The sequence below is a fragment of the Oryzias latipes genome, chromosome 9 (assembly GCF_002234675.1).
Source record: "Oryzias latipes chromosome 9, ASM223467v1".
NCBI lineage: Eukaryota > Metazoa > Chordata > Actinopteri > Beloniformes > Adrianichthyidae > Oryzias > Oryzias latipes.
The window spans coordinates 4,585,539-4,598,390 of NC_019867.2; positions in this window are offsets into that span (position 1 = coordinate 4,585,539).

Sequence of the window (12,852 nt, forward strand, 5' to 3'; positions counted from 1 at the left end):
CAGCCGGAATTATATGACACCAAACCTTTCATATATCAGAATAGCGCTGTCAAAGAAGAAGCCTGGAGCAAGATTCTTGAGATTTGGCACCGAGCCTCTTCCAATCAACTCGCCGTACGGGTGCATGTAGATGGAGCTACTTGACCAGCGGTCCCCAACCCCCGGGCGGCGGACCGGTACCGGTTCGTGGGTCATTTGGTGCCGGGCCGAACAGAAAAAATAAATAACTTTCAATACTTCAGTTTTATTTATTTTGGAACCTGAAAGATGTTTTATTTTGAAAAATTGCCCAATTCTCTGTTACATCCGTCTATTTCACTCTTGACACAGGCCAAGGTGCTTCTCGGCCATGTGGTAAAACCCAGGAGCAAGCAAAATGAGTAAAAAACAAACATCTTTGAAAAGTTTCTTTGCCAAAGGGAAAAAGCCAAGCCCGGAAACAGAAGAGGAGCCTTTGACTTCCAAAAAAAAGCTACATTTAATAGACAGTACTTCTGTTTTGCACAAGTGTTGGAAGGGGAGAGGATGATTACACCTGTGCGATGTACAATGTCACGTTTGTCAAAATAAAAGTTCAAACTACGTTTTGTCACATCTCTGTTCCTCCTTTGTCGTAGCGTTGCTGCAATAATTCACTGCCACATCTTAAAATCCGCTCCGTGAAAACTTTGACGTCATACCAGTCCGTGACGATGTGACGATGTGACCTCACCAATTCAGGGCTCTTTTGGATTATTATGTTATGGAGGATTGGGAGAGATTCAGATAATGGTAAGTGTAATTCAGATTGATTTACCCTATCTTGTCTTTTTGCTTGTAACATCCTTGATTATGAATTGTTGCTTTAAAAATACACAATCAATGTCTGGTTACTGAGCAAATGTATTTTATTTAGTTTTTTTATTTGCTCTTTTTTGGATTTTGAAAAAATTGTTTTTCTTTGTCCCATCTCTGTGTCAAATATCCCTCATATGATGTCCTCTGGGAATTTAGTGTAAAATACTCAGACAGATGTATTGAACATGGTTCTTTTAAAATGTTTTTTGTAACAATATCATGAACAGATGGGAAATTGCACATCTTAATATTTTTTAATCACAGGTTATATGCATTCCTTTTTTTTACCTTAGTTGTAATCAGTTTCATTTATAACTTTTATTTTTATCATCTATGCCTCCACATTTTTTCTCTCTTGGTCCCTGTAATTTTTCTGCTTTAGATTCTCTTCATTAATCAGTCTCTCGTGCCCACTCACTAATTCCCATCACCATTTGATCAAACCCTGACACTCTTTCAGGCTTTCAGTAGCAACAGTTGCAGTAAATAAAGCTAAAATGAAACGAGGAATAAATAAAATATGAGCAGGAAAATGAATAAATAAAGTGTGCATGTATTAATAGGAACATGTCAAAAATGCAGTTGAATAGAAACCAGCAGCAGCCGCCACCACCGCCTACGTTTACAGTCCTGATGAAAGACTACGTTATTTTTGATTATTCCCTGCCTTTCTTTCTTTTCCTTTTGGACCTTTCCAAGCTTCATTAGAGTTGCTTCTCTTCTGGAAGAATACTGGAAAATAAATAACGTGTTTACAAACCCTATTAAACAACACAGAAAATACAGGAAAAAGAAAAAAAAACTGATTTTAACCCTTGTGCTATCCTATGGGGTCCAGATGACCCCACCCTTACATTGATGTGTTGTCCCTACCATGACCAAGGTGAAAAAAGGTGGAAAGATTTCATGTAATCCATGGACACCAGTGAAGATCACAAATCATTGAAGAAAATAGGTTCAGAGTACTGTCTAGTGGGTCTAGATGACCCAACTCCCAACGTTAAAGTGCCTAGGACAGCACAAGGGTTAAAGATTGTCTAGAGGGGAAAAAAAAAAACATTTAAAACTTTTTTTACCAGTTAATGGTCAGCTGGTTAAATGCATTTTAGCTAAAGTGTATTTTAAAGTACGATGTCCTCTCAAATATGCCTCTCAGATCACAAAATCATCAGAATGCAACGTCTCTTCCCACATTCCACCTTGGGCATTCAGGAACATGCTGATTTCCGTGGAAACGGAGCAGTTTGGTGGTGATTGGTCACGGTTGTTATCATTCCTGTCAGGACAGGTGTGAGCGCGCTCAGTTAAACTGGCTCTTGATTGGCTCAAACTGCCGGGAGGCCGACAAATCCCTAATCAGCCTGTTAGCATACGAATAAGATGAGCGAGAAAGAGTAAGTAAACGAAAGGGAGAGCAAGACGGAGGCAAAGCTCTGAAGAACGGGGAAGAAAGACAGAGAAAAAACAAAATGAGGATGTGTTTTAAAGTATTTGCCCAACGTTAAGGGGTAGAACTATCAGCAAAAGTGACCGCCAGCATACAAATGTGGACACAAGCTTTGAAACCCAAATTTTGCTCAGATTGGTGGAGGAGTTGATGCAAAAAGAAATGCTAAGAGCAGCCATTATGACCCAACTGTGAACAAAAATATATAACAAAGTAAAAAAGAAGAAATTAAACGAAGACGCAGCAAAAAAATTTAACATATTTTCACAGAACAACTTTTAAAATGTTGATTTTTGAGAGGAAGGATGACTATCTTTTTATTGTTTAAGTCAGCAGTTTTAGTCTTTTTGTTAAGTTCATGATACCTGGTTATTTTACTGTTCTTACACTTTTATGTCTTTTTTTTATATTCCTATGTCATTGAGTTTTATACTTTTATTAATTATTTTTTTATATATATACTTTTTATGTCATTGTCCTTGTTTGAGTGTTCTATTTTTATCCTTACGTCTTTTATATGTTTTGTGTATTTTGTGGCAAATGGTCCTATGAAATGTACCATATGTGTGTGTCAAGTTGACATGCAGACATTTCAGAAACTTTTTATAAAGAATTTCACCATTATTCTTTTTCTTATATGCAACACCATTAAAGATATTAACTTGCATGAATCTAAGTGGAAACTCCAATGCTAACAATTTAGTAACCATTGCAAACTTACATTTATTGAAAATCATTTTTTAAAGATGAATTTGTCAAAAACGGCTTATATTATTTGGCTGCTCCCCACTATAGGGGTCACCATCGCAAAGGAATCACTCCTAGGGATTTATCCGATTTTATTTCCGATTATCTGACGTAATTGGACTTTGTCTGTGGCTGAATTTAGTTTGTATATTCTATTTTTCACTTATTGTTTTAACCATATATGAGAACTGGACTGAGTGACCCCTCCCTCCTCACGCTCCAAACAGGAAGTACCCGCTGGCTCCAGGAAGCCTAGATCCCATAAACTTTCATGGAGAAATAAACAGCTATGATTCAGTCGTTATAATGGTCAGAATAGCCATTTATGCTCGACTACAATTTTAATCCAATTTCTTTAATGATATATTTTCTCTTGTGCAAGTTATGAAAGTTATAAACTGACCAATCAGATCCCTCAAAAGTATGTGATGTCTACTGGCACCAACGGCCGACATTTGAAACATTTGACAAATTTTGTGTCGCCCGCTTTCAAATGGAGTGGGGCCTTCCAACAAGCTCGCTCCTGATTGGTGAGAGTGGTTGCCAAAGAAATGTTGACTTAGACCAACTTGGACCAATCATTGCTGACTGGCATTGTCTGGTTCCTACATGACTGCTTCCATATAGAGAAGCAATGGTGGCTTGGTTGATTTAATTTAGTTCGAGCTGGAGGTGAGCCATTTTCTATGGATGACATCACACTCACTCAGGCTGTCATTCACATCCAACGGTTTTAACCCAAGTCTTTTATATCAAGCACCTTCTGTTCTACGCAGGTTGATGAAAGGTGTTTTGCAAATCAGGTAATTTGATTGAAAACTGCAAACCCGCTGGTTACAAGTCCACTGTCCACTTTCAACGTTGCAGTTATAGGTCAAGGGTATACATGCAGAATACATTTTTTTATTTAAAAAAACAAACAAATAAATCTGCACTGTAAGCGTCACTCCAAAAACCAAATAAATTAACACTGTCTCACCATTGTTTTTTTATTTTATTGTTTTATTTTATCATGAAATATTTCATACAGTCAAGATAAGTCCCTCAAACAAATAATTTATGACTGGATGGCTCTTTAGTAGCTATGTCAGAACTGATCAAATCCATAATTAATGGAATTAGTTTAATAGACTTAATAAGCTCCTTTAATCTGGAAATGATTCTTCTAATTACATGCAGCTGTTTCAAACTAAGATGTAAGTGTTGTGGTGTGCCAGCATCTCCTCCATTCTTCTCCCTTGTTGTTTTCTGTGAATGTTTTTCTCAACTCTGTCCCTCAGGTTTAGCACAAACATCTGTGATTATTGTCTGAAGACTTTTTTTTTTCTGGTGTTTTATCTCAGAAAATCAATGTTGGCCTCAAAGCATCATTTGGAGCAGATAGCTTTTGTGAAGCTCTAACGATGGTTAACTTCACCTTCACAGTTTAAAGTTGTGCTCACCTGCTTTTATTATCACATCAAACACATCCTGAAAATCCAAAAGGATTTAATGGCACACCGGCTTTGAATTCAATCTGCACACAATATTTTTAGGCAATATTTTGTTGACTTCCCAAAAGTGACATAGATGTAAAATCCTCTTTGATAAATTCTAATGTCTAAACTTTTTACAGGGAAGTATTGCAGCAAAAGACGTTTATACTTTGTCTCCAAAATTTAGGAAAAAGACATTTTCAGCGGACAGGTTAGGTATTTTTGGTAAAGATTGGTTATTTTTCCTGGGTTCCGATTGGATTTATCCATTTTGGCTCATTGTACTAGTTTTATTTTATTTTTTTTTGTCATGATTTCATTTCACTTTACAGATGCAAAATCCTTTTTTTTTCTCCTCTAAAGGTTTTAACTTTGTTTTTCTATATGTTTATTTGTGAGATAACAGTATTTGTATTACAATCTGTCACTACTTTTCTCTGTAATGAATCAAAGGCCTGAATTGAAAGAATGAATCTCAAATTACAAACAGTCAGATTTCCCATTTGTAACACTTTTTTAGGTTTTGTATCTAAAGGGTTTAATTTGGATCATGTTTTCTGGTCCATAGCAGGTCAGAGTTGGTTGTTTGGCGCAGAAACGCCTGCATTTTCTCAGCTCATTCAGGCTTTCTCATTTGTGATAAGTGCAGCTTTTGTTACTTTCACACAGAGCACCACACAAGAGGGAAATAATGTTTGCATCCTATTCAGATTTAGTCTTTTCTTCAAACAAGCACCTGTGAGTTCTTATCGCAGGTGAGATGCGTTTTGTGTCAGACACCTGTCTTTGTCAACAGTAAGAGTCAATTTTTACAGCACTTTTATTAAAAACAAACTATTAGTCCCTCATACCATACAATTCTAAACCTAATATTAAAAGTCGTTCATATTGGCCATCTATTAACATCTCTTTTTTTTTAAATGAAATAATTCATCATAAAGCCAAAATAAACACTTACCAGCAGCCGTGTTGCCTCCAAAAAGGTCTTTCAAGCGTTTTCAACAATAACGTTTAACAGAATGTTTGCTGGCAAAATGTTCTACATCTAAACGTCTTTTTGTCCTCTCTTATCATTTAACCCCCCCACAAAATTAAGGTTGTATTGAACCAGTTTCCTTATGTAAAGAATCAATAAATAACCTTTGATAATATTAATGCCACTATGTAATATTTTCCTGTTGTCAATCTGTTATCATTAAAGGTTTTTTTCTTTCTTTCTACCTCTTGTGTGTCATTCTTCCAGTCACCTTAAACATCATTCAAAATGCATCTTCTTTGGCAGAGTAGAATTTTTATTGCTCAGAAAGTGCTCAGATATTCAAACAACTGACAAATACCGGTGTACAAACTGTAGACATTGGCAGTATTGGCAAAACATTGATTTTAGTGTTGAAGCTGCAATCATAAAGCAAAGCAAACTAGTCTTTAAGTGGGGGGAAAAACTGCTTTATATTGAAAAGATGGAGGTTTGATCCATTTTTTTTGCTATGAAGACCTCAGACAAAACTTGCCTCCCCTGTGCCCTTTTTCCCGCCTAACCCTACTATGACCCCATTGACCCTGAAAGGTACAATAAGAGAGGACAGAAGTGAGTCAGTAATTCAGTAAATGCTTCTCTTTTAAAGTTTTCTCAGTCCTCAACACCTTATCTTGGCCTCCATCTTTCCTGTTAACTGCCATTTCCTAATTACATTAAAAAGTGGGGAAATGTCTACCTGAAAGTGCTGTCTTAAGCTGTTGTTCTGATTTGTGAGCATCCATTATTTTTAATTCCAGGAGTGCTAGAAAGCTGCAGAGAGAATGTCATGACTGCAGTTTGGTGAAATGGGTTTACACAGCAAACGCTTTTGCAAAACTAAAGTGATGAGACTTGGATTAGCACAGTTACCTATGGTTTTTGTAGATTTTTCTTTTTAACTTTTAGATGCAAAAAAAAAAACCTAAAACATCAGTGTAATATAAAAGAGTACCTTGCCTTTATGATTTATATGTTGCAGCCATGTTGCGCTTTCATCCTTGTTTAGCATCAAACACATCACGTGCAGTAATTTGTCTTCATTTTGTAGTTTTCAAAGCTCTGTGAAAAGCTTTTCGTTTTCTGAAAATGAAGAATTGAATGCTGTCATTGTGGCCATTCCTCTTCTGTTTTGGATGTCAAAGGGCTGTTAATCCACTATTATGATATATCACTGCATGCTGCTCAGGGTAATCCACAAGTGCTGTTGTTTCCTCCTATCTCACTGTGCAAACTCAGACAGGATTTTGCTTGTTCCTCCACTGAAGTCGCACCTTAAAAATTCCTTTATGTTGACATTTGTCTTATTTAAATACACCTTGTTGTTTGTCACGAAACACAATGAATCTTTAATGCAAATGTGTCTAACAGGTTCTAACTTAGAACATCAATTATACTGTATATTTCCATATTTTGCACAAAGATAATTTTTATATTTTTGTGGTTTTTCCATCTGACTGTTCCTGTTTTATTTAATAAATTCTCTGAGTACCACCAACATTTTTAAATTTATCTCAAAATACCAAATAAATGTAATGACATTTAAAAAAAAAAAAAAAGTAGGGTATTTGTTTGTCATTTGGCGGTCTTTTGTAAACTTTCAATTTAGCCTTTTTCTTCATCGTTTTTGTGCTTTTTTAATTTTTTATTTTCCCAGTACTATGTTTAATTGTGTTTTCCTTCTGTGCGTGTTGTTTTTTACACAACAGCCTCGCTGCTGTGTGTTGTTATAGAGGGACTGTAGAGTTGTCATCTCAGTGTTTGTGTGCTAATGTTTCTCCTGTTTGTGGGTGAGATGCTCAGTGGTAAAACATCCATGCTGGGTCTTTCTAGCCTGTTTAAACATGATGAAGGTGTTTCATTATCATTGGTTTAGCACACCCAGGATGGAGCCTGACGGGTTGAAACCGTCCTCTAACTGTCAAATACCTGCCATTCAAGCCAAGGGAACTTTATTTATACAGCACATTCTATACAGAGACTATTCCAAGTGCTTTACATAAAACAATAAAAAAAGAACTTAAAGGAGTGATCATTAAAACAAAACACTAAAGAAAGTTAAAGTATATAAAGTCATCTTAAAGTGCAGAGCTAAACTTTTGAATAAAAAGTGATCAAATATAGGTGAGAACAGGAGGGTTTTTAACCTGAGTTTAAAGAAACCGAGTGTTTCAGCTGATCCAAGGCTTTCTGAAAGTCTGTTTCAGATCTGCGCAGTATCTCATTTGGTTTTGACTCTAGGAACTAACAAGAAAGCGGATCTAGAGGAGTGGCCGGTACATACTGGGTCAGGAAGTCGGTCTGTTTAAACCACTCAAAGCTTTATAAGCCAGCAGCAGAACTTTAAAGTCTAACCTCTGGTTGTCAGTCAGCCAATGTAAAGACCTCAGAGCTGGACTTATGTGCTCTAATTTTTGGCCCTAATAAGAACTGGAGCTGCAAAGTAATGAATTAGCAGAAGTTTCCTGATTGACATTTTTGGAAATCCTGTAAAGACACTGTTAGTGTCAAGTCGACAACAGATGAATGCATAAACCACCTTTTCCAGGACCTTCTTAGATATCAGATCCTTAATCCCTGAAATATTTTTAATATGATAGTTGGGTGATTTGGTGTTCAGGCCAAGTTTGTTCCCTGAACAATCAGAATTCTATATACCAGTGGTCTCCAACCTTTTTAAGCTGCAGCCCAGTTTAATGTCAGACAATATTTTTTCAGACAGACCTCTACAAGGCTGAAGCCGATTTTTATTTATTTCTATTTTTTACCTCCAGCTTCCCTTAACTTCTATAAAGGTCACTAAAAACTGGTATTTTCTAGATATAGTAATAAACATAAATCCACCATTTGAGTAACTTTATTAGCAGCATCCTTGTAACATTAGACAGTCGGTTGTGGGTATTAGGCATTATGATGGTTTGTGGGAACAACTGTCACATTAAATCCATATTTGCAGCTTTCTTTTCTTTCAAAGTCAACGGCTCTTCTTCTGTTTCCTCACAGACTCTTTTGTGAAACTTTTTCAATTTAGTGATCAGCGAGGCTTCTTTGAGAATGGAGCGGATGGATTTTCGACATGTAACCGAGCGACTTGACTCACTAATGAGTCAGATGTGGTGGAGAATCCAGTAGTTTTCCAAAATATATATATATTTTTTTCCTGAAGTCCGAAACCAGCTGGCCTATGGGCTGGTACCGGTCCACAGGCAAGAGGTTGGAGACCACTATATGCTGATGTTTTTTTGGTGTTTTTTTTTGTTGGTGTTGTTTTGCAAATTAAAGAAATTTTTTTTGACTATGTGGAGGACTAAAAATCTTTTTTGAAAATGTGTGGTTAATTATTTGGTACATACAAGCATAGCCAGGGTCAACGGATTTGGTACCTTTTATATAATATTGCGCTTAAGGAAAGTTATTATGACGTTTAATAATTTGGATCTTGTTTGACAGCAGCGATTTGTTTTTGTTTTTTTCTTGTATGGTATATTGGTTCTATGACTTCATATCTGTCCAAGCTGGCCGGAAGCATTTGATTGGAAAATTGGTTTTATGTTTGCTCAATGAAACCTGTGACTTCAAATATAAGTTTCAAATAAATGTAAGTTATTTTTTTCATTTGGGTGTTGCCACTCCTGTGTTTTTTTATTTCTGTGTGTGCAATCATCCGTTTTTGTTGCATGTTCACTGCAATTTTATGTCAACATTTTTGTGTTAATTCCTTTAAATCTCTTCTATTTCCAAACTGCATGTGGTTTGATGCATTTCAGTCTTTAAATACTCTCACACAGAATGCTTTAATACTTGATGCTAAAGTGTTTAAACAGGATCAAGTTGGTCAGATTTCAAGCTAAAAAGATATTTATTTAATCAACTTGGTGAAAGTGGGACCAGGGAGCGTCAGACATGTTGGTGTTTACAGACTTCTCGTCATTACAAGAGCCTGATTAAAAGAGCAGGAAGGCAGATGGAACAGTGTCTATAGCAGAGCAACATGTGCAATAGTGAGGGAAAAATAGACGGAGAGCAACATTAATTAAAGCCATAAAAGAACAGATTGAATGTCCTGGACAATGGTGAGTCAGTAAGTTAGAGTGTCTGTTTATAGGTGTGTGTGTGTGTTTGTGTGTGTTTGTGTGTGTCAATCCATCTGTTGTTAGGTAGAGGAGAACAGGGCTGGTTTGTCATATTACTAATTGAGGCGGCACTAGAGGGCGCTGTGACTTGGCACTGGTTACCAACAGTTGACTGGGCGTTTACCCCGTTTTCAAACATTTTTTTTTTAACACATAAAATCCAACAATGAAGTGGTGGAGATATTCTTGCAGCGCGGTACAACCACCAGTTCTTCCCAACATCAGATTTCTAAAATGTGGTCCCAGAAAATTGGTTTAGGAGTTAAGACAGATATTCAATGTGGGTAAAAAATAAGTGCTAAAGCAAAGCATACATTTTAATGCTGTATTTTAACATTAGGTATGCTTTGAGATCACATTTTTCACTTTATTTTGCATCTACTGCACACCATTTATTTTTAACTAATTTTACACTGAGAAAAATGGGTGGAAACTACATCTAGCAATGCATGCGGGCAATGCAGCAATTTGCCATCTTTTCTTCTCCTGCACCTGAGCTGATGTGCACGCTGGACGGGCAGCTCAGGGAATTTACACAATGCGCATGCGCGTCTGGGCCGTTGTGACATCACAACGACTTATTAATTCAAACCGAGCATCTTTGTGACAGTTTTACAGCGATTTGATGGGGGAAATAGTCAGAAATAAAAAAAATGAAATGATTTTTTTTTACACATTTCTTATCTTTCATAGGAAAAATACCACATGTACATGTCAAAACCTCAAAAAACATGATTTTCATCAGAGGGGGACTTTAAAGTAAACTAAGAGGCTCTCAGCTTCTTCATCTGTTTGCTCAGCTGCTCCACAATTAAAATATAACATATCTGCATAAGTTCTTTTAATGCCAAAATGTTGGCCTCCATCTGTGCTTGAAAGTAAACTTGTTTCCTTGTGGCTTTTATCCATTTCTTGGTGTTTGCACAACTCATTAGTGGGTCCACTTGCACATGCACTGAAGGAACGGAACTGCCAAATTCATTAAATCTACATGTCTCTGCAGAGAAAAGGACATTTTGTCTCCCACCTGTAGAATAAAAAGATGAGCCGATACTAAATAACAGTTTTAGCTGCTAAATCAAAAGCTGAATTTGTAAATATGGTTCTTTGTGTAATTTTCCCCCAATGTTTTTTTTTTTTTTTTTCCAAAAGTGTAACTCCACAACAAAAGGAGAACTGAGTGCAGGACAGGAAGTCTGAAACGAAACGGACCAAAAACTAAATGAATATCAGAGAGAAATGGAGAAGATGGGGGAGGAGAGAAGGAATTGAGACAGCGAGGGAGTGAAACAGGAGGCTCCAGATGGAAGGTTTGCGTTGCCGAGGCGGGTTGCCGAGGAAGTCATTAAGCAGCCATTTCATCTGCGTCTGCTTGGCTAGCGAGAATTCTAATTGCATCTAAGGAGAGGAGAGGAGAAATGCCAAAGTACATTTACATCAAAGATAGAAGACACTAGAGAGCCTGTAGCCACCAGACCCTCTCTATCTCATCCCCTCAAACTCTGGCTTGCTGTTTAGCTTTCTCCCTCTCTTTATTTCCAAATTTCCTTTTGCATTTTTCTCTCACATTCTCAGATGTTGAGCCTCAGTCGAGTGTCCCCACCTTTCAATTCCCTCGATTTGTGTTAACTTTTTGACTCAATCTCTCCCAACGACTAAATAAACTCACATATCTACCATTAGGAATGCAGGTGTTGAAAAAAAAAAAAAAGATTTCCAGAACTCTTATTTTTATCCTCCCCCCCCCCCCCCCATCATGCTTATTTCTTATGCCATCTCTTCTAATGTCCTGTTTTTTCCCAATTCCTGCTGCTGATTATGTGGATAAAAGTCTGTGTTGAGCGAGCTGTTAACGTGGTTCTTTGCCAACGAGGTTTGTTGACTCCGTTATGAGTGTTTATAGATCGTGTCAAAGGGTTTACATTGATCTGAGAGACGATGTGTGGTTGGAGGTTTGTCAGGTACTTTCTTCAAAATGTTGGCTAATTAAAAAGATTCTGATAGAAAAAGCAATTAAGTGCAGTGCTAATTTAGGAGCGCAGCAGTGTAAATGTGGTTTTATTAACGCTTACATGGGTATGTAAGAGTTATGTTTGCGTGTGAGACTAAGATGTTTCAGTAATAGCTTTGAGCTGGATTGGCCTTCCACTTTCGCCCTACAAAGAGAAATTGCTTATTGCTTTTAACCACTTGAGAAGGGGAGGTGGTTGATGGGGACGTTAAGAAGGGGGAGTGGGGAAGGGGAGGTGGAGCTGAGGTTATTCTGTCCAAAATAATTTCAGCCTCTCTTTAAGAACCATTGGAGGCATTTTTTCATTCGAACGGCAGTCAGAGTGCAGCCCTTTCTTACCGGAAAGGCAACAAGTGGAGCTTCAGCGTTGGCATTCAGTTGAGAAAGCTGAGGCTTGGTGTCACTTAATAATATTATACGGCCGCAGCCTCAGTTGATCTGTAACTGAAATCATTCCAATCTGCAATAGTTTCAGCTCTGCTGCCATTCTTGAGCTAAGTGGCATAAAAAACGGCACTTTTCTCAGTTTCCATTAAAAACTGCTTTGATTTCAGATTACTTTTTTCTGACATGCTGGCTGAGGCTGGTTGCAGAAAGGTGGCAAAAAGTAACAGTTGGGAATCTAATCTATCAGATGTTATTACTGCTGTTCCTTTTTTTTTTTTTTGTTTTTTTTTGAAGAGCGCCGCGGCAAAGTGAATCACTTGTAAAGTTTATAAGTTCTGCAACAAGGTCTCAGGAGTTCAGCAGAGAGAAAAGTTGGGATGGCAGCAAATCCAAAATGAAAGACTTCATGAATAGATTCCTTCTGGGGCTCCCACAGTGTTTGCTGCTTTATTAATCAAGTTCAACAACCTTATAAAGCTCAAACTAACAACTACTGTCTTAAAAACACAAATAAAGCAGGAGTTACACGACCCAAGTGTCACAATTACCAAAAAAAAGGATAAATACAACAAACTAGCTGACTCTGAGGGCGCCCTTCAGTCCAGGGAAGCAGTCTGATGACCTCGTCAGTAACTCGTTTAGACCAGAGCAGATTCTGAAGCCGAGAAAAGCAGCCTTGTGCTGATATGCAACACTTTACAGGCCCCCTCATCTAACATTGGAAACATTTGACAGATATTTTGTGGCCCACTCTTAAGTGGCTTCTAACAAGCTCACTGTTGACTGGCCAGAGTGGTTGC